We start from the raw sequence: 22,185 nt of genomic DNA, 5'->3' as shown, positions 1-22,185 counted from the left end.
TCCAGGCACAGGACTTCTGCTGCTGCTGACTAAATGGCCTCCTTAATTGGATCATTTGAGTAGCCAGCACACCTGTGCAGGTAGGGCATGACATGATAGGCAGCTGCCTTGATAGCGGGTGGGTGCTGAATGTTCCTAATTGACAAAATAAGATTAATGCTTATGAAGAAATATAAAATCTCATCCCTTCCCCAATATCGCGCCACACCCCTACCCCTTAATTCCCTGGTTGAACTTGATGGACATATGTCTTTTTTCGACCGTACTAACTATGTAACTATGTAACATAACATGGGGGGGGGGGGGGTCTCCTGGCTGTTCACACAGGTGTGTCATTGCTGTACATTGACCATGCATTGCTTCTGTGGTATTGCAAAGGCAAAGACAAATGCTTCCAGCCATCCATTGCACTAATGGATTGGTCATCAGCTGGCTGTCTATGTCCCGCATCAATATAGACCAAAGTACAGAGGGTTAGGCTATGCTATTGTGCACCTACCTGATGCATCAGAAGGTGCGAGGCCCTTGCTAAATTCTGTGCACAGACTTTGAGATCTATGCTTTAGACTGTATCTAAACCTGCTCCAACATGGACTGACATTCTGGCCTACTTTCAGCCGATGCGACTTGTCTGTCGCTGAACAGTCGCTTTTTATGTATTCAGAACCTATGTATAATGATGTAAAAATGCTCTAGAAGCTAAAGTCGCAGAAATGTCACACATATTTGGCCTGCAACTTTCTGTGCGACAAATTCAGACAGGAAAAATCAGTATAAATCCTTAGAAAATTATCCCCCAGTGTCTCCATCTGCTGGCGGTATTGAATAAGCATTGCTGCACTGATGGGGTATGCATTAGACGAAAAAAAAGAAGAAAAAGAAGAATAATACGCCCAGAAAAGAGGCGAAAAGGAGAAAAACGTAAAAAAACGTGAAAAAAAAGTAAGAGGAAGAGAAGGGAAAAAAAGGTGGAAATGGGTTTAAAAGTGATTTCGGCGGAGAAATATATATATATATATATATATATATATATATATATATACGCGCACACACACACATATATATAAACGTATTCTCCGTTGAGATATTGCAGCCGCTGCTGTGTCCAGGCCCAGGAGCCTTAGCACTGTGCTGTGATGTCACTCAATACCACTGACATCACTAGGTGTAAACAACATCTCTCCTTTGCTGTGTATGTGACTATGGAGCTGTTTGGTGATGTCGTCTATTATGGCCTTCATAGAAGCAACAGGAGATTGTTGCATCCATCTAGAACCCTCAGAACTACAGTGCTATGATGTCACTCACTTCCACAGGCCTTGCAGAGTGTAAACAACAACAACTCAGCTTTGTTGTGTATGTAACCATAGGGATTTGTGATGTCACCTAGAACCTTCACAGCAGCGACAGCTTTATGAGGAGCATCAGCACTGCTCTGCCTGAGCAGAACCATCACCGCCATAGGTTGTCAAATAACCCGGATTTAACCCACACAGGTAAGTCCAATGGGGTGCAGGCATGTCCTCTATGCTTACAGCTTCCCGTGGGTGTTGGTTTGATACCGTTTGGGGACAGCCAAGGAGGCATCTGCAGGCAACAAAGGTAGGTGTGTGCTTGTGTGTGTGTTTCCTATGCAGATCCTAAGCCCAGTGTCACATGCAAGTAGGAGGAGTAAGAAGGGTTCCTGGCAAATCCGGGTTATGGATTGCATTTAAAAAGGCCCCGTGGGAGTGCAATGGGCCCCTGTCTTGCTGCTTAGCAATAATGGTATGGGTTTAGGTTCTGCTGTGTGTACTGGTGGTTGACTGCCCCCCAGCCCAGAGTGTGCATGGAAAATTGTCTGGCAGCCTCCCTGACAGCAAGCAGTGATAGTGCCCATGAAGGGGACCTTGTTGGGCCCGCCCCTTTCACGGTTATCGCTTCTCGGCCTTTTGGCTAAGATAAAGTGTAGTATCTGTTCTTATCAGTTTAATATCTGATACGTCCCCTATCTGGGGACCATATATTAAATGGATTTTTGAGAACGGGGGCCGATTTCGAAGCTTGCTTCCGTCGCCCTATGCATTGACCCGATATGGCAGTATCTTCGGGTACAGTGCACCACCCCCTTACAGGGTTAAAAAGAAAGATTCCTACTTTCATTGCTACCTGCTTGCTGGCTAGCCAGCTAGCCAGCCCTGTGGGCCTTGCTGCTGCTGCTGCTGCTGCAGCCAAAAAACAAAAGGTGGTGCTGCTGCTGCTTCTGCTGCTTCTGCTTCTGCTTGTGTCTGGCCGCTGTTGGAGCGTCCAGGCACAGGACTTCTGCTGCTGCTGACTAAATGGCCTCCTTAATTGGATCATTTGAGTAGCCAGCACACCTGTGCAGGTAGGGCATGACATGATAGGCAGCTGCCTTGATAGCGGGTGGGTGCTGAATGTTCCTAATTGACAAAATAAGATTAATGCTTATGAAGAAATATAAAATCTCATCCCTTCCCCAATATCGCGCCACACCCCTACCCCTTAATTCCCTGGTTGAACTTGATGGACATATGTCTTTTTTCGACCGTACTAACTATGTAACTATGTAACATAACATGGGGGGGGGGGGGGGTCTCCTGGCTGTTCACACAGGTGTGTCATTGCTGTACATTGACCATGCATTGCTTCTGTGGTATTGCAAAGGCAAAGACAAATGCTTCCAGCCATCCATTGCACTAATGGATTGGTCATCAGCTGGCTGTCTATGTCCCGCATCAATATAGACCAAAGTACAGAGGGTTAGGCTATGCTATTGTGCACCTACCTGATGCATCAGAAGGTGCGAGGCCCTTGCTAAATTCTGTGCACAGACTTTGAGATCTATGCTTTAGACTGTATCTAAACCTGCTCCAACATGGACTGACATTCTGGCCTACTTTCAGCCGATGCGACTTGTCTGTCGCTGAACAGTCGCTTTTTATGTATTCAGAACCTATGTATAATGATGTAAAAATGCTCTAGAAGCTAAAGTCGCAGAAATGTCACACATATTTGGCCTGCAACTTTCTGTGCGACAAATTCAGACAGGAAAAATCAGTATAAATCCTTAGAAAATTATCCCCCAGTGTCTCCATCTGCTGGCGGTATTGAATAAGCATTGCTGCACTGATGGGGTATGCATTAGACGAAAAAAAAGAAGAAAAAGAAGAATAATACGCCCAGAAAAGAGGCGAAAAGGAGAAAAACGTAAAAAAACGTGAAAAAAAAGTAAGAGGAAGAGAAGGGAAAAAAAGGTGGAAATGGGTTTAAAAGTGATTTCGGCGGAGAAATATATATATATATATATATATATATATATATATATATATATATATACGCGCACACACACACATATATATAAACGTATTCTCCGTTGAGATATTGCAGCCGCTGCTGTGTCCAGGCCCAGGAGCCTTAGCACTGTGCTGTGATGTCACTCAATACCACTGACATCACTAGGTTTAAACAACATCTCTCCTTTGCTGTGTATGTGACTATGGAGCTGTTTGGTGATGTCGTCTATTATGGCCTTCATAGAAGCAACAGGAGATTGTTGCATCCATCTAGAACCCTCAGAACTACAGTGCTATGATGTCACTCACTTCCACAGGCCTTGCAGAGTGTAAACAACAACAACCCAGCTTTGTTGTGTATGTAACCATAGGGATTTGTGATGTCACCTAGAACCTTCACAGCAGCGACAGCTTTATGAGGAGCATCAGCACTGCTCTGCCTGAGCAGAACCATCACCGCCATAGGTTGTCAAATAACCCGGATTTAACCCACACAGGTAAGTCCAATGGGGTGCAGGCATGTCCTCTATGCTTACAGCTTCCCGTGGGTGTTGGTTTGATACCGTTTGGGGACAGCCAAGGAGGCATCTGCAGGCAACAAAGGTAGGTGTGTGCTTGTGTGTGTGTTTCCTATGCAGATCCTAAGCCCAGTGTCACATGCAAGTAGGAGGAGTAAGAAGGGTTCCTGGCAAATCCGGGTTATGGATTGCATTTAAAAAGGCCCCGTGGGAGTGCAATGGGCCCCTGTCTTGCTGCTTAGCAATAATGGTATGGGTTTAGGTTCTGCTGTGTGTACTGGTGGTTGACTGCCCCCCAGCCCAGAGTGTGCATGGAAAATTGTCTGGCAGCCTCCCTGACAGCAAGCAGTGATAGTGCCCATGAAGGGGACCTTGTTGGGCCCGCCCCTTTCACGGTTATCGCTTCTCGGCCTTTTGGCTAAGATCAAGTGTAGTATCTGCATTTGGTCTGGTCGGAAGGTGTCTGTGGTACCCCGCTTCTCGGCCTTGGGGGATTGTCTCTCCTTACGGAGGGACTTCACCCCCTTGCTGCTATTGGGGAGCGGGCTTAGTCCACAGACAACGGGTTGCGATCCCCCTGTCTCTGGGACCTTGTGTCTCAGAAGGCATTTTCGGTACGTTGAGCGTTACCTGTAGCTTCGGAAGCACCTAGGGTACCCCCGACCTCTGCCTTGGGTAAGGGTTCCGCTTTTATAGCGGGATTCCGAGCCCCTGCTGCTATTGGGGAAGGGGCTTAGTCCCTGGGTGTGGAAGATGCCGTTCTCCTGGGCTTTCCCCTCTGGGGAAATGTCGATGCGAAATACCATCCGCATAGAGGTGTCGGAGAGCCATCGTCAGTTGAAGAACCTCCGCTTCATTGCGGAGGTGATTCTTCTTGACTACTTCCGCCTCAATAGGGAGGACATCCTGTGTCTAAATGACCAGGAAAGCCGTGGCCTGTATACCGTCACCTTCACGGCCACGGCGTGTTGCGATAACATCTATGCAACCTTGTCTGGTGCGGACCAGAGGGACGATCGACTCGACGGTCTTTCGTTCCAGTTCCTCTATGGTGAGGAACATATACCGTTGGTGGTGGCTATGCACAGCCCTCATGTGACCACGGAGGATATAGCCACTTTTCTTCGACGATACTGCGAAGAGGTGCGATTCGCAAACAAAATCTTGAACTCCGTGCGGTTCTGGAACGGCAAGAGGAAGTTCTGGGTCAAGCTCCGTAAGGATCCTGGTGGTATTGGGGGTCTTTGCCATCCGCCCCCAAATTTTGCCATCGGGAGAGTTCGGGGCTTCCTGTTCTATCCTCAAATGCCTATGTATTGCCGAAATTGCTTGAGGTTTGGCCACACCCAGGAGACCTGCGGCGCGGAGCGTGTGATTCGCTGCAATAGGTGTGGCCAAGAAGGTCACATAGCCTCAAGATGTAGCCATACGATAAGGTGCAACCTCTGCGGAGAGGAAAATCACGATTTTAATTCCTGTCCCCATAAAGCAAAAACTACGATGGGTGGGTCAAGGCTGGGCCCACCCAAAGAGGGGACAGGACAAAAGACGTCCTTTTTTAAGATGCCCAAACCCCAGATGGCAGGTACTGATGGGTCCAGGCCCAAGACCTCTGGTGCTCCATCGGGGGGCCCACCGGTGGTAGTGCTAGGGGGAGGCCATGGGGATTCCACGAAGCCCGGGCGGGTGATCGAGTTTACTGCCCGGGAAATTGAAAGACGTCGATCGACTTCCTACCTGGCTCAAGAGCCCGCCAAAACTTCTGAAGGGGGCTCACCTGTGGCGGGTGGCAGCCGACGGGCCTCGGTGGGGGCAGAGGTGGACCCAAAATTGCAGCATAAGCCAGGTACTGGCTTGGCCCAGGGTCGCCCTGCTCCGGACGAAGAGGCCCCGGTGAAAGCCCGCCGGAAGGGGAGCCAGGTGGCCAGGTCTGAGCCCGGTGCTGTTACTCCGCCTATACAGGACAGGGCCAAGAAGACAAGTGGCGCCAAACCAGGGTTTGCTGCCCCGCCAGCAGTGGACCCGGTGGGTAAAACTGGCCATCGTCGATCGATGGGGAAGTTGGAGCAACAATCCTCAGCAACGCTTGCTGGGGAACAAGCGATGAAAACTTCCCAAGGTAGCGGCAAAGGTTCCGGAAAAGAGGCCTCACAGGCCCCTGTGCAGCAGTTCCAGTCGTCAAAAGATGAAAGAAGACGCAGATCCATCAGCCGGGGGCCAGAGATTACATCGAGTGAGAGCAACACAGAGGATATGGACAGCAGTGTGACATTTAAAAGACAAAGAGAAGAAGAAGAGGAAGACATTCAAAGGAAAGCGGCGTGCCGTAGTTCGGACGAGAGCGAGCTCAGGGTCGGGGCATCATCGATCTCAAGCTCCGACCCTCAGAACATCAAGGAGCTGATGACCCCGCAGGCGGGGGATGACGGTACGCAGCTTATTATTGACTTTGATTCTCCAAGCACGGACTCTCCATAAACTATGCCTATCCCTGTAAAAATTGCCTCACTCAATGTGAGGTCCTTAAAGAGCCCTGATCGCAGGGCTGCTTTATTTTCTTATCTAGAGACATGTGACTTTGACCTTTGCCTGCTACAAGAATGTGGAATCCCTAGTAAAATGGACTATAAAGACTTAAAAGAAGACTGGAAGCTGGGCCCATCCATATGGTCCGGTGCAAATGACTGTCGTTCTGTGGGTGTTGGGCTGCTCTGCCGAGGCCAGTCCTTTTCTATTCATACAGTAACTGAGATTGTGCCTGGCAGAGCTCTTTTAATTCATCTATATTTTAATGGACTTTTAATTCGTGTTTTAAATGTGTATGCCCCTCCTGATAAACAGGAGCGGGCAGAACTATTTGAAATTTTACCACTGTTTTGTGTTGGGTCTTCCCCCCTGCTGGTGGGAGGTGATTTTAACTGCATACGTGATGGGGAACACCGGCAGGGTGGGGATATTAATCGTAAAGACCGCACTTCTTACCTGCTTAAAAATTTTATTGATGATTTTAATTTGAAAGATTGCTGGAAGGATCTCTTGCCGGAGGACCCGGGCGCCACATGGTCCAATGGAAGAGTGAGCTCCAGAATCGATTTTATTTTTTCCTCTAGAGCTTTTAAACCCCTGAAATGCACGCTCGAGCAGAATATCTTCTCTGATCATAAGCTCCTCTTGGTGGGCCTGGAGCTAGAGGGGGAGCAAAAAGCAAAAAGGGGCCTCTGGAGATTAAACACCACACTCCTAGAGGACCCTGAGATAAAAGAGGAGTTTGTGCGGACCTACCAATGCTGGCAATCACAAAGAAAACCCCACGAGCCTATGCTGCACTGGTGGGAGGGCACCAAATCTAAAATCAGATTTTTTTTTATCAAAGCAGGTAAGAAGAAGGCAAAAATGGAAAAACAGTGGTTTTATGTTCTTAACATGCGTTTAAATGTACTTTTTAAATTGAAAGAAGCTGGTATGGATGTAGAAAATGATATTTTAAACCTTAAAACTGAAATAAAACATGCCATAGAAAAGAAAGGGAAACAAATCATTTTTAACTCACATGTGCAGCACCTGGAGGAGGGCGAGAAATGTTCCCGTTTCTTTTTTAAAAAAGTGATGAATAGGAGGGATATCATCCAAAACCTTGAGGGTGAATCCACTCCAAAAGGCATGTTAGATGCAGTTTTTAACTTCTACCAGCTTCTTTTTAATAAGAAAGATCTTAATCCATCCTTTTTAGAACATGTTCTTAATTCCCTTGATTTTAAGCTAGATGTTTTAGACCAGGAGGTTTTATCCCGTGATCTTAACTTAGATGAACTTTTATTTGTTTTTAAAAGTTTTTCTAGTGGGAAGGCCCCTGGGGAAGATGGTTTACCCATCGAAATTTATTTAGTTTTTTGGGATATTTTAAAGGATGATATGGTTTTATTGTATAAAGAAACTTTTATTGTTAATGAACTTCCCCCTTCCTGGAGGAGGGGGATTGTATCATTACTTTTTAAAAAGGGTGAAAAGGATATGCTAAAAAATTGGCGCCCCATCACACTTTTAAATGTCGATTATAAAGTTTTAGCCAAGTTATTAGCTGTCCGTTTTAAACCTTTTATTCATAAATTAATTCACCCAAATCAGGTTTGTGGGGTACCTGGAAGGTCTATAGCTGAATCCCTAAATATTTTAAGAGATGTTTTATGGTATTTTAAGGATAGAAATCAAACTGTAGCAATTTTATCCTTAGACTTTGAAAAAGCCTTTGATAGGGTCTCCCATGAATACCTGTTTTTAGTTCTTAAAAAGATGGCAGTGCCTGAAACGATTTTAAGCCGAATCATGCTTTTATACCGATCCTGTTTTAGTCAAGTCTCTGTTAATGGCTTTTTAACCAGCGGTGTTCCTCTTTTATCAGGTGTCAAACAGGGCTGCCCCCTGTCCCCACTCCTTTTTATTTGCGCAATCGAACCACTGATGGCCCTCCTCAGAAAAGACCGGGTAGTAAGAGGCGTACCGATACCTGGTGGAGGAGGGACCCATCTAAAGGTGTTGGGGTACATGGATGATGTCACCATACTGTGCCCGGACTCTCCATCCATGAGGGGGGCATTGAGGAACACCAGCTATTTCTGCGAGGTCTCTGGTTTTAAGCTAAACACAGATAAATGTGACTGTTTTTATATTGGCTCCTGGGATTCATCCATCACCCCAGGAGTTACAATGAAACAGGATCAAATTAAAGTTTTAGGTATTGTTTTTAACCAGGTCAATGATGGGAGCCCTAACTGGGATTCAGCTATAGCTAAGATGGAGAAGAAGATTTTAATGTGGAATCTTAGAAACCTTACCATGGAGGGGAAGATTTTAATAATAAAGATGGTTTTACTCCCTATTATGCTATACATTGCCATGGTATTTCCTCCATCTATTTTATACATTAAAAAAGTAACTAGAATTGTTTTTACTTTTTTATGGGGTTCAAAAATGGAGAAATTAAAGCGTGATTTTATGTACAAAAGTAAAGATAATGGCGGGAAAGATGTTCCTAACCTTTTTACTTTCTTTTACATAAAGTATTTCTGTTTCTGTTTTAAAATTATTAAATCCGATGGCATTTTTAGCTGCTTTTTAAGGTACGCTGCGGGCATGGTTTTTAAAAGATGGTTGCGCATCCCTCTGAACGCTCCGGTGCTTCTGTGTCCCCCAAAACATTATGTGGTGTTGGAAAAGACAGTCAGGCTCCTAGGTCTCCAAGATTTGGAGCCTGACATACTGGGGGACCAGAGAAAGGTATCAAAGGTCCTCAGGCGGAGTGAGGTTACCCTGGCAGTGTCCAATTTCACACAGGCAAGATCCAAAAAGGTATGGCGGAACGTGTACGGGAAGTTTCTGGCGAATGTACACAGGGATCTTGCCTGGGCAATCGTCCACCAGTGCCTCCCTACTCGTGAGTTCCAGCACAGGCGAGGACTGGTGGCGAGAGCCAAGTGCCCGAGAGATGGCTGCGGAGTGGACGAAACGGTGCTGCACATATTTTGGAACTGCCCTTTTGCACGGGAGCTTTGGAGGAAGGTAGGCCCACTTTTGAAGTGGGCCTGCGGCCTAAAAGATTTTAATCACGAATGTGTCTTTTACGGTCTTTTTAACTGCCCCAATTTTAAACAGCAGATGATCTGCTGGATGATTATTAATTGTTTTAAAAATGCCATCTGGAAAGTTAGGAACATCTTACTTTTTAAACATGATTTTATTGATGTTAAAAACTGTATAAAGCTGGCCCTGAGTGAGATGTACATCTATTACCTAAGAGACAAGAAACAGTTGGGGGCCAGCGAGGCAGCATCCATGTGGTGTCTGCCTCTATGGAACGAAATAACAATATAATCAGTTTTTATGACATTTGTATAATGTTTTATCCTGCCATTTTTATTTTTTCTCCTTTTATTACTGGTTTTATTATTTGTATTTTAAAACTTTTGTGAACCTTTTATTATTTTGCATTTTAAATTTTGTATGGTTTCTTATTTATTCAATAAAATTTTGTTGAAACCTTATCTGTTCTTATCAGTTTAATATCTGATACGTCCCCTATCTGGGGACCATATATTAAATGGATTTTTGAGAACGGGGGCCGATTTCGAAGCTTGCTTCCGTCGCCCTATGCATTGACCCGATATGGCAGTATCTTCGGGTACAGTGCACCACCCCCTTACAGGGTTAAAAAGAAAGATTCCTACTTTCATTGCTACCTGCTTGCTGGCTAGCCAGCTAGCCAGCCCTGTGGGCCTTGCTGCTGCTGCTGCTGCTGCAGCCAAAAAACAAAAGGTGGTGCTGCTGCTGCTTCTGCTGCTTCTGCTTCTGCTTGTGTCTGGCCGCTGTTGGAGCGTCCAGGCACAGGACTTCTGCTGCTGCTGACTAAATGGCCTCCTTAATTGGATCATTTGAGTAGCCAGCACACCTGTGCAGGTAGGGCATGACATGATAGGCAGCTGCCTTGATAGCGGGTGGGTGCTGAATGTTCCTAATTGACAAAATAAGATTAATGCTTATGAAGAAATATAAAATCTCATCCCTTCCCCAATATCGCGCCACACCCCTACCCCTTAATTCCCTGGTTGAACTTGATGGACATATGTCTTTTTTCGACCGTACTAACTATGTAACTATGTAACATAACATGGGGGGGGGGGGGGGTCTCCTGGCTGTTCACACAGGTGTGTCATTGCTGTACATTGACCATGCATTGCTTCTGTGGTATTGCAAAGGCAAAGACAAATGCTTCCAGCCATCCATTGCACTAATGGATTGGTCATCAGCTGGCTGTCTATGTCCCGCATCAATATAGACCAAAGTACAGAGGGTTAGGCTATGCTATTGTGCACCTACCTGATGCATCAGAAGGTGCGAGGCCCTTGCTAAATTCTGTGCACAGACTTTGAGATCTATGCTTTAGACTGTATCTAAACCTGCTCCAACGTGGACTGACATTCTGGCCTACTTTCAGCCGATGCGACTTGTCTGTCGCTGAACAGTCGCTTTTTATGTATTCAGAACCTATGTATAATGATGTAAAAATGCTCTAGAAGCTAAAGTCGCAGAAATGTCACACATATTTGGCCTGCAACTTTCTGTGCGACAAATTCAGACAGGAAAAATCAGTATAAATCCTTAGAAAATTATCCCCCAGTGTCTCCATCTGCTGGCGGTATTGAATAAGCATTGCTGCACTGATGGGGTATGCATTAGACGAAAAAAAAGAAGAAAAAGAAGAATAATACGCCCAGAAAAGAGGCGAAAAGGAGAAAAACGTAAAAAAACGTGAAAAAAAAGTAAAAGGAAGAGAAGGGAAAAAAAGGTGGAAATGGGTTTAAAAGTGATTTCGGCGGAGAAATATATATATATATATATATATATATATATATATATATATATATATATACGCGCACACACACACACATATATATAAACGTATTCTCCGTTGAGATATTGCAGCCGCTGCTGTGTCCAGGCCCAGGAGCCTTAGCACTGTGCTGTGATGTCACTCAATACCACTGACATCACTAGGTGTAAACAACATCTCTCCTTTGCTGTGTATGTGACTATGGAGCTGTTTGGTGATGTCGTCTATTATGGCCTTCATAGAAGCAACAGGAGATTGTTGCATCCATCTAGAACCCTCAGAACTACAGTGCTATGATGTCACTCACTTCCACAGGCCTTGCAGAGTGTAAACAACAACAACCCAGCTTTGTTGTGTATGTAACCATAGGGATTTGTGATGTCACCTAGAACCTTCACAGCAGCGACAGCTTTATGAGGAGCATCAGCACTGCTCTGCCTGAGCAGAACCATCACCGCCATAGGTTGTCAAATAACCCGGATTTAACCCACACAGGTAAGTCCAATGGGGTGCAGGCATGTCCTCTATGCTTACAGCTTCCCGTGGGTGTTGGTTTGATACCGTTTGGGGACAGCCAAGGAGGCATCTGCAGGCAACAAAGGTAGGTGTGTGCTTGTGTGTGTGTTTCCTATGCAGATCCTAAGCCCAGTGTCACATGCAAGTAGGAGGAGTAAGAAGGGTTCCTGGCAAATCCGGGTTATGGATTGCATTTAAAAAGGCCCCGTGGGAGTGCAATGGGCCCCTGTCTTGCTGCTTAGCAATAATGGTATGGGTTTAGGTTCTGCTGTGTGTACTGGTGGTTGACTGCCCCCCAGCCCAGAGTGTGCATGGAAAATTGTCTGGCAGCCTCCCTGACAGCAAGCAGTGATAGTGCCCATGAAGGGGACCTTGTTGGGCCCGCCCCTTTCACGGTTATCGCTTCTCGGCCTTTTGGCTAAGATCAAGTGTAGTATCTGTTCTTATCAGTTTAATATCTGATACGTCCCCTATCTGGGGACCATATATTAAATGGATTTTTGAGAACGGGGGCCGATTTCGAAGCTTGCTTCCGTCGCCCTATGCATTGACCCGATATGGCAGTATCTTCGGGTACAGTGCACCACCCCCTTACAGGGTTAAAAAGAAAGATTCCTACTTTCATTGCTACCTGCTTGCTGGCTAGCCAGCTAGCCAGCCCTGTGGGCCTTGCTGCTGCTGCTGCTGCTGCTGCAGCCAAAAAACAAAAGGTGGTGCTGGTGCTGCTGCTGCTTCTGCTGCTTCTGCTTCTGCTTGTGTCTGGCCGCTGTTGGAGCGTCCAGGCACAGGACTTCTGCTGCTGCTGACTAAATGGCCTCCTTAATTGGATCATTTGAGTAGCCAGCACACCTGTGCAGGTAGGGCATGACATGATAGGCAGCTGCCTTGATAGCGGGTGGGTGCTGAATGTTCCTAATTGACAAAATAAGATTAATGCTTATGAAGAAATATAAAATCTCATCCCTTCCCCAATATCGCGCCACACCCCTACCCCTTAATTCCCTGGTTGAACTTGATGGACATATGTCTTTTTTCGACCGTACTAACTATGTAACTATGTAACATAACATGGGGGGGGGGGGGTCTCCTGGCTGTTCACACAGGTGTGTCATTGCTGTACATTGACCATGCATTGCTTCTGTGGTATTGCAAAGGCAAAGACAAATGCTTCCAGCCATCCATTGCACTAATGGATTGGTCATCAGCTGGCTGTCTATGTCCCGCATCAATATAGACCAAAGTACAGAGGGTTAGGCTATGCTATTGTGCACCTACCTGATGCATCAGAAGGTGCGAGGCCCTTGCTAAATTCTGTGCACAGACTTTGAGATCTATGCTTTAGACTGTATCTAAACCTGCTCCAACATGGACTGACATTCTGGCCTACTTTCAGCCGATGCGACTTGTCTGTCGCTGAACAGTCGCTTTTTATGTATTCAGAACCTATGTATAATGATGTAAAAATGCTCTAGAAGCTAAAGTCGCAGAAATGTCACACATATTTGGCCTGCAACTTTCTGTGCGACAAATTCAGACAGGAAAAATCAGTATAAATCCTTAGAAAATTATCCCCCAGTGTCTCCATCTGCTGGCGGTATTGAATAAGCATTGCTGCACTGATGGGGTATGCATTAGACGAAAAAAAAGAAGAAAAAGAAGAATAATACGCCCAGAAAAGAGGCGAAAAGGAGAAAAACGTAAAAAAACGTGAAAAAAAAGTAAGAGGAAGAGAAGGGAAAAAAAGGTGGAAATGGGTTTAAAAGTGATTTCGGCGGAGAAATATATATATATATATATATATATATATATATATATATATATACGCGCACACACACACATATATATAAACGTATTCTCCGTTGAGATATTGCAGCCGCTGCTGTGTCCAGGCCCAGGAGCCTTAGCACTGTGCTGTGATGTCACTCAATACCACTGACATCACTAGGTGTAAACAACATCTCTCCTTTGCTGTGTATGTGACTATGGAGCTGTTTGGTGATGTCGTCTATTATGGCCTTCATAGAAGCAACAGGAGATTGTTGCATCCATCTAGAACCCTCAGAACTACAGTGCTATGATGTCACTCACTTCCACAGGCCTTGCAGAGTGTAAACAACAACAACCCAGCTTTGTTGTGTATGTAACCATAGGGATTTGTGATGTCACCTAGAACCTTCACAGCAGCGACAGCTTTATGAGGAGCATCAGCACTGCTCTGCCTGAGCAGAACCATCACCGCCATAGGTTGTCAAATAACCCGGATTTAACCCACACAGGTAAGTCCAATGGGGTGCAGGCATGTCCTCTATGCTTACAGCTTCCCGTGGGTGTTGGTTTGATACCGTTTGGGGACAGCCAAGGAGGCATCTGCAGGCAACAAAGGTAGGTGTGTGCTTGTGTGTGTGTTTCCTATGCAGATCCTAAGCCCAGTGTCACATGCAAGTAGGAGGAGTAAGAAGGGTTCCTGGCAAATCCGGGTTATGGATTGCATTTAAAAAGGCCCCGTGGGAGTGCAATGGGCCCCTGTCTTGCTGCTTAGCAATAATGGTATGGGTTTAGGTTCTGCTGTGTGTACTGGTGGTTGACTGCCCCCCAGCCCAGAGTGTGCATGGAAAATTGTCTGGCAGCCTCCCTGACAGCAAGCAGTGATAGTGCCCATGAAGGGGACCTTGTTGGGCCCGCCCCTTTCACGGTTATCGCTTCTCGGCCTTTTGGCTAAGATCAAGTGTAGTATCTGTTCTTATCAGTTTAATATCTGATACGTCCCCTATCTGGGGACCATATATTAAATGGATTTTTGAGAACGGGGGCCGATTTCGAAGCTTGCTTCCGTCGCCCTATGCATTGACCCGATATGGCAGTATCTTCGGGTACAGTGCACCACCCCCTTACAGGGTTAAAAAGAAAGATTCCTACTTTCATTGCTACCTGCTTGCTGGCTAGCCAGCTAGCCAGCCCTGTGGGCCTTGCTGCTGCTGCTGCTGCTGCTGCAGCCAAAAAACAAAAGGTGGTGCTGCTGCTGCTTCTGCTGCTTCTGCTTCTGCTTGTGTCTGGCCGCTGTTGGAGCGTCCAGGCACAGGACTTCTGCTGCTGCTGACTAAATGGCCTCCTTAATTGGATCATTTGAGTAGCCAGCACACCTGTGCAGGTAGGGCATGACATGATAGGCAGCTGCCTTGATAGCGGGTGGGTGCTGAATGTTCCTAATTGACAAAATAAGATTAATGCTTATGAAGAAATATAAAATCTCATCCCTTCCCCAATATCGCGCCACACCCCTACCCCTTAATTCCCTGGTTGAACTTGATGGACATATGTCTTTTTTCGACCGTACTAACTATGTAACTATGTAACATAACATGGGGGGGGGGGGGTCTCCTGGCTGTTCACACAGGTGTGTCATTGCTGTACATTGACCATGCATTGCTTCTGTGGTATTGCAAAGGCAAAGACAAATGCTTCCAGCCATCCATTGCACTAATGGATTGGTCATCAGCTGGCTGTCTATGTCCCGCATCAATATAGACCAAAGTACAGAGGGTTAGGCTATGCTATTGTGCACCTACCTGATGCATCAGAAGGTGCGAGGCCCTTGCTAAATTCTGTGCACAGACTTTGAGATCTATGCTTTAGACTGTATCTAAACCTGCTCCAACATGGACTGACATTCTGGCCTACTTTCAGCCGATGCGACTTGTCTGTCGCTGAACAGTCGCTTTTTATGTATTCAGAACCTATGTATAATGATGTAAAAATGCTCTAGAAGCTAAAGTCGCAGAAATGTCACACATATTTGGCCTGCAACTTTCTGTGCGACAAATTCAGACAGGAAAAATCAGTATAAATCCTTAGAAAATTATCCCCCAGTGTCTCCATCTGCTGGCGGTATTGAATAAGCATTGCTGCACTGATGGGGTATGCATTAGACGAAAAAAAAGAGGAAAAAGAAGAATAATACGCCCAGAAAAGAGGCGAAAAGGAGAAAAACGTAAAAAAACGTGAAAAAAAAGTAAGAGGAAGAGAAGGGAAAAAAAGGTGGAAATGGGTTTAAAAGTGATTTCGGCGGAGAAATATATATATATATATATATATATATATATATATATATATATATATACGCGCACACACACACATATATATAAACGTATTCTCCGTTGAGATATTGCAGCCGCTGCTGTGTCCAGGCCCAGGAGCCTTAGCACTGTGCTGTGATGTCACTCAATACCACTGACATCACTAGGTGTAAACAACATCTCTCCTTTGCTGTGTATGTGACTATGGAGCTGTTTGGTGATGTCGTCTATTATGGCCTTCATAGAAGCAACAGGAGATTGTTGCATCCATCTAGAACCCTCAGAACTACAGTGCTATGATGTCACTCACTTCCACAGGCCTTGCAGAGTGTAAACAACAACAACCCAGCTTTGTTGTATATGTAACCATAGGGATTTGTGATGTCACCTAGAACCTTCACAGCAGCGACAGCTTTATGAGGAGCATCAGCACTGCTCTGCCTGAGCAGAACCATCACCGCCATAGGTTGTCAAATAACCCGGATTTAACCCACACAGGTAAGTCCAATGGGGTGCAGGCATGTCCTCTATGCTTACAGCTTCCCGTGGGTGTTGGTTTGATACCGTTTGGGGACAGCCAAGGAGGCATCTGCAGGCAACAAAGGTAGGTGTGTGCTTGTGTGTGTGTTTCCTATGCAGATCCTAAGCCCAGTGTCACATGCAAGTAGGAGGAGTAAGAAGGGTTCCTGGCAAATCCGGGTTATGGATTGCATTTAAAAAGGCCCCGTGGGAGTGCAATGGGCCCCTGTCTTGCTGCTTAGCAATAATGGTATGGGTTTAGGTTCTGCTGTGTGTACTGGTGGTTGACTGCCCCCCAGCCCAGAGTGTGCATGGAAAATTGTCTGGCAGCCTCCCTGACAGCAAGCAGTGATAGTGCCCATGAAGGGGACCTTGTTGGGCCCGCCCCTTTCACGGTTATCGCTTCTCGGCCTTTTGGCTAAGATCAAGTGTAGTATCTGTTCTTATCAGTTTAATATCTGATACGTCCCCTATCTGGGGACCATATATTAAATGGATTTTTGAGAACGGGGGCCGATTTCGAAGCTTGCTTCCGTCGCCCTATGCATTGACCCGATATGGCAGTATCTTCGGGTACAGTGCACCACCCCCTTACAGGGTTAAAAAGAAAGATTCCTACTTTCATTGCTACCTGCTTGCTGGCTAGCCAGCTAGCCAGCCCTGTGGGCCTTGCTGCTGCTGCTGCTGCTGCAGCCAAAAAACAAAAGGTGGTGCTGCTGCTGCTTCTGCTGCTTCTGCTTCTGCTTGTGTCTGGCCGCTGTTGGAGCGTCCAGGCACAGGACTTCTGCTGCTGCTGACTAAATGGCCTCCTTAATTGGATCATTTGAGTAGCCAGCACACCTGTGCAGGTAGGGCATGACATGATAGGCAGCTGCCTTGATAGCGGGTGGGTGCTGAATGTTCCTAATTGACAAAATAAGATTAATGCTTATGAAGAAATATAAAATCTCATCCCTTCCCCAATATCGCGCCACACCCCTACCCCTTAATTCACTGGTTGAACTTGATGGACATATGTCTTTTTTCGACCGTACTAACTATGTAACTATGTAACATAACATGGGGGGGGTGGGGGGTCTCCTGGCTGTTCACACAGGTGTGTCATTGCTGTACATTGACCATGCATTGCTTCTGTGGTATTGCAAAGGCAAAGACAAATGCTTCCAGCCATCCATTGCACTAATGGATTGGTCATCAGCTGGCTGTCTATGTCCCGCATCAATATAGACCAAAGTACAGAGGGTTAGGCTATGCTATTGTGCACCTACCTGATGCATCAGAAGGTGCGAGGCCCTTGCTAAATTCTGTGCACAGACTTTGAGATCTATGCTTTAGACTGTATCTAAACCTGCTCCAACATGGACTGACATTCTGGCCTACTTTCAGCCGATGCGACTTGTCTGTCGCTGAACAGTCGCTTTTTATGTATTCAGAACCTATGTATAATGATGTAAAAATGCTCTAGAAGCTAAAGTCGCAGAAATGTCACACATATTTGGCCTGCAACTTTCTGTGCGACAAATTCAGACAGGAAAAATCAGTATAAATCCTTAGAAAATTATCCCCCAGTGTCTCCATCTGCTGGCGGTATTGAATAAGCATTGCTGCACTGATGGGGTATGCATTAGACGAAAAAAAAGAAGAAAAAGAAGAATAATACGCCCAGAAAAGAGGCGAAAAGGAGAAAAACGTAAAAAAACGTGAAAAAAAAGTAAGAGGAAGAGAAGGGAAAAAAAGGTGGAAATGGGTTTAAAAGTGATTTCGGCGGAGAAATATATATATATATATATATATATATATATATATATATATATATACGCGCACACACACACATATATATAAACGTATTCTCCGTTGAGATATTGCAGCCGCTGCTGTGTCCAGGCCCAGGAGCCTTAGCACTGTGCTGTGATGTCACTCAATACCACTGACATCACTAGGTGTAAACAACATCTCTCCTTTGCTGTGTATGTGACTATGGAGCTGTTTGGTGATGTCGTCTATTATGGCCTTCATAGAAGCAACAGGAGATTGTTGCATCCATCTAGAACCCTCAGAACTACAGTGCTATGATGTCACTCACTTCCACAGGCCTTGCAGAGTGTAAACAACAACAACCCAGCTTTGTTGTGTATGTAACCATAGGGATTTGTGATGTCACCTAGAACCTTCACAGCAGCGACAGCTTTATGAGGAGCATCAGCACTGCTCTGCCTGAGCAGAACCATCACCGCCATAGGTTGTCAAATAACCCGGATTTAACCCACACAGGTAAGTCCAATGGGGTGCAGGCATGTCCTCTATGCTTACAGCTTCCCGTGGGTGTTGGTTTGATACCGTTTGGGGACAGCCAAGGAGGCATCTGCAGGCAACAAAGGTAGGTGTGTGCTTGTGTGTGTGTTTCCTATGCAGATCCTAAGCCCAGTGTCACATGCAAGTAGGAGGAGTAAGAAGGGTTCCTGGCAAATCCGGGTTATGGATTGCATTTAAAAAGGCCCCGTGGGAGTGCAATGGGCCCCTGTCTTGCTGCTTAGCAATAATGGTATGGGTTTAGGTTCTGCTGTGTGTACTGGTGGTTGACTGCCCCCCAGCCCAGAGTGTGCATGGAAAATTGTCTGGCAGCCTCCCTGACAGCAAGCAGTGATAGTGCCCATGAAGGGGACCTTGTTGGGCCCGCCCCTTTCACGGTTATCGCTTCTCGGCCTTTTGGCTAAGATCAAGTGTAGTATCTGTTCTTATCAGTTTAATATCTGATACGTCCCCTATCTGGGGACCATATATTAAATGGATTTTTGAGAACGGGGGCCGATTTCGAAGCTTGCTTCCGTCGCCCTATGCATTGACCCGATATGGCAGTATCTTCGGGTACAGTGCACCACCCCCTTACAGGGTTAAAAAGAAAGATTCCTACTTTCATTGCTACCTGCTTGCTGGCTAGCCAGCTAGCCAGCCCTGTGGGCCTTGCTGCTGCTGCTGCTGCTGCTGCAGCCAAAAAACAAAAGGTGGTGCTGCTGCTGCTTCTGCTGCTTCTGCTTCTGCTTGTGTCTGGCCGCTGTTGGAGCGTCCAGGCACAGGACTTCTGCTGCTGCTGACTAAATGGCCTCCTTAATTGGATCATTTGAGTAGCCAGCACACCTGTGCAGGTAGGGCATGACATGATAGGCAGCTGCCTTGATAGCGGGTGGGTGCTGAATGTTCCTAATTGACAAAATAAGATTAATGCTTATGAAGAAATATAAAATCTCATCCCTTCCCCAATATCGCGCCACACCCCTACCCCTTAATTCCCTGGTTGAACTTGATGGACATATGTCTTTTTTCGACCGTACTAACTATGTAACTATGTAACATAACATGGGGGGGGGGGGGGTCTCCTGGCTGTTCACACAGGTGTGTCATTGCTGTACATTGACCATGCATTGCTTCTGTGGTATTGCAAAGGCAAAGACAAATGCTTCCAGCCATCCATTGCACTAATGGATTGGTCATCAGCTGGCTGTCTATGTCCCGCATCAATATAGACCAAAGTACAGAGGGTTAGGCTATGCTATTGTGCACCTACCTGATGCATCAGAAGGTGCGAGGCCCTTGCTAAATTCTGTGCACAGACTTTGAGATCTATGCTTTAGACTGTATCTAAACCTGCTCCAACATGGACTGACATTCTGGCCTACTTTCAGCCGATGCGACTTGTCTGTCGCTGAACAGTCGCTTTTTATGTATTCAGAACCTATGTATAATGATGTAAAAATGCTCTAGAAGCTAAAGTCGCAGAAATGTCACACATATTTGGCCTGCAACTTTCTGTGCGACAAATTCAGACAGGAAAAATCAGTATAAATCCTTAGAAAATTATCCCCCAGTGTCTCCATCTGCTGGCGGTATTGAATAAGCATTGCTGCACTGATGGGGTATGCATTAGACGAAAAAAAAGAGGAAAAAGAAGAATAATACGCCCAGAAAAGAGGCGAAAAGGAGAAAAACGTAAAAAAACGTGAAAAAAAAGTAAGAGGAAGAGAAGGGAAAAAAAGGTGGAAATGGGTTTAAAAGTGATTTCGGCGGAGAAATATATATATATATATATATATATATATATATATATACGCGCACACACACACATATATATAAACGTATTCTCCGTTGAGATATTGCAGCCGCTGCTGTGTCCAGGCCCAGGAGCCTTAGCACTGTGCTGTGATGTCACTCAATACCACTGACATCACTAGGTGTAAACAACATCTCTCCTTTGCTGTGTATGTGACTATGGAGCTGTTTGGTGATGTCGTCTATTATGGCCTTCATAGAAGCAACAGGAGATTGTTGCATCCATCTAGAACCCTCAGAACTACAGTGCTATGATGTCACTCACTTCCACAGGCCTTGCAGAGTGTAAACAACAACAACCCAGCTTTGTTGTGTATGTAACCATAGGGATTTGTGATGTCACCTAGAACCTTCACAGCAGCGACAGCTTTATGAGGAGCATCAGCACTGCTCTGCCTGAGCAGAACCATCACCGCCATAGGTTGTCAAATAACCCGGATTTAACCCACACAGGTAAGTCCAATGGGGTGCAGGCATGTCCTCTATGCTTACAGCTTCCCGTGGGTGTTGGTTTGATACCGTTTGGGGACAGCCAAGGAGGCATCTGCAGGCAACAAAGGTAGGTGTGTGCTTGTGTGTGTGTTTCCTATGCAGATCCTAAGCCCAGTGTCACATGCAAGTAGGAGGAGTAAGAAGGGTTCCTGGCAAATCCGGGTTATGGATTGCATTTAAAAAGGCCCCGTGGGAGTGCAATGGGCCCCTGTCTTGCTGCTTAGCAATAATGGTATGGGTTTAGGTTCTGCTGTGTGTACTGGTGGTTGACTGCCCCCCAGCCCAGAGTGTGCATGGAAAATTGTCTGGCAGCCTCCCTGACAGCAAGCAGTGATAGTGCCCATGAAGGGGACCTTGTTGGGCCCGCCCCTTTCACGGTTATCGCTTCTCGGCCTTTTGGCTAAGATCAAGTGTAGTATCTGCATTTGGTCTGGTCGGAAGGTGTCTGTGGTACCCCGCTTCTCGGCCTTGGGGGATTGTCTCTCCTTACGGAGGGACTTCACCCCCTTGCTGCTATTGGGGAGCGGGCTTAGTCCACAGACAACGGGTTGCGATCCCCCTGTCTCTGGGACCTTGTGTCTCAGAAGGCATTTTCGGTACGTTGAGCGTTACCTGTAGCTTCGGAAGCACCTAGGGTACCCCCGACCTCTGCCTTGGGTAAGGGTTCCGCTTTTATAGCGGGATTCCGAGCCCCTGCTGCTATTGGGGAAGGGGCTTACTCCCTGGGTGTGGAAGATGCCGTTCTCCTGGGCTTTCCCCTCTGGGGAAATGTCGATGCGAAATACCATCCGCATAGAGGTGTCGGAGAGCCATCGTCAGTTGAAGAACCTCCGCTTCATTGCGGAGGTGATTCTTCTTGACTACTTCCGCCTCAATAGGGAGGACATCCTGTGTCTAAATGACCAGGAAAGCCGTGGCCTGTATACCGTCACCTTCACGGCCACGGCGTGTTGCGATAACATCTATGCAACCTTGTCTGGTGCGGACCAGAGGGACGATCGACTCGACGGTCTTTCGTTCCAGTTCCTCTATGGTGAGGAACATATACCGTTGGTGGTGGCTATGCACAGCCCTCATGTGACCACGGAGGATATAGCCACTTTTCTTCGGCGATACTGCGAAGAGGTGCGATTCGCAAACAAAATATTGAACTCCGTGCGGTTCTGGAACGGCAAGAGGAAGTTCTGGGTCAAGCTCCGTAAGGATCCCGGTGGTATTGGGGGTCTTTGCCATCCGCCCCCAAATTTTGCCATCGGGAGAGTTCGGGGCTTCCTGTTCTATCCTCA

General features: G+C 46.3%; 6 non-coding genes and 2 pseudogenes across 6 annotated transcripts; all 8 read left to right on the top strand.

The window, feature by feature from the left end:
- Positions 1-1,915: 1,915 nt before the first annotated feature.
- Positions 1,916-2,106, top strand: LOC130346280 (U2 spliceosomal RNA). Its single transcript, XR_008884614.1, has one exon. It is a non-coding gene; the product is annotated as a U2 spliceosomal RNA (small nuclear RNA).
- Positions 2,107-4,209: 2,103 nt separating this feature from the next.
- On the top strand, positions 4,210-4,427 carry LOC130346234 (U2 spliceosomal RNA; annotated as a pseudogene).
- Positions 4,428-9,816: 5,389 nt separating this feature from the next.
- On the top strand, positions 9,817-10,002 carry LOC130346285 (U2 spliceosomal RNA). Its single transcript, XR_008884618.1, has one exon. It is a non-coding gene; the product is annotated as a U2 spliceosomal RNA (small nuclear RNA).
- A 2,107-nt stretch (positions 10,003-12,109) lies between these two features.
- LOC130346266 (U2 spliceosomal RNA) lies at positions 12,110-12,300 on the top strand. Its single transcript, XR_008884601.1, has one exon. It is a non-coding gene; the product is annotated as a U2 spliceosomal RNA (small nuclear RNA).
- Positions 12,301-14,406: 2,106 nt separating this feature from the next.
- On the top strand, positions 14,407-14,597 carry LOC130346264 (U2 spliceosomal RNA). The gene has a single exon (XR_008884600.1). It is a non-coding gene; the product is annotated as a U2 spliceosomal RNA (small nuclear RNA).
- Positions 14,598-16,701: 2,104 nt separating this feature from the next.
- On the top strand, positions 16,702-16,892 carry LOC130346263 (U2 spliceosomal RNA). Its single transcript, XR_008884599.1, has one exon. It is a non-coding gene; the product is annotated as a U2 spliceosomal RNA (small nuclear RNA).
- A 2,101-nt stretch (positions 16,893-18,993) lies between these two features.
- On the top strand, positions 18,994-19,184 carry LOC130346262 (U2 spliceosomal RNA). The gene has a single exon (XR_008884598.1). It is a non-coding gene; the product is annotated as a U2 spliceosomal RNA (small nuclear RNA).
- Positions 19,185-21,279: 2,095 nt separating this feature from the next.
- LOC130346233 (U2 spliceosomal RNA) lies at positions 21,280-21,497 on the top strand (annotated as a pseudogene).
- The last annotated feature ends 688 nt before the right edge of the window (positions 21,498-22,185 follow it).

The sequence above is a fragment of the Hyla sarda genome, unplaced genomic scaffold (genome assembly GCF_029499605.1).
Source record: "Hyla sarda isolate aHylSar1 unplaced genomic scaffold, aHylSar1.hap1 scaffold_779, whole genome shotgun sequence".
Lineage (NCBI taxonomy): Eukaryota > Metazoa > Chordata > Amphibia > Anura > Hylidae > Hyla > Hyla sarda.
The sequence above is the reverse complement of the archived record's forward strand: the minus strand, read 5'-3'. Positions and strand labels throughout refer to the sequence as shown.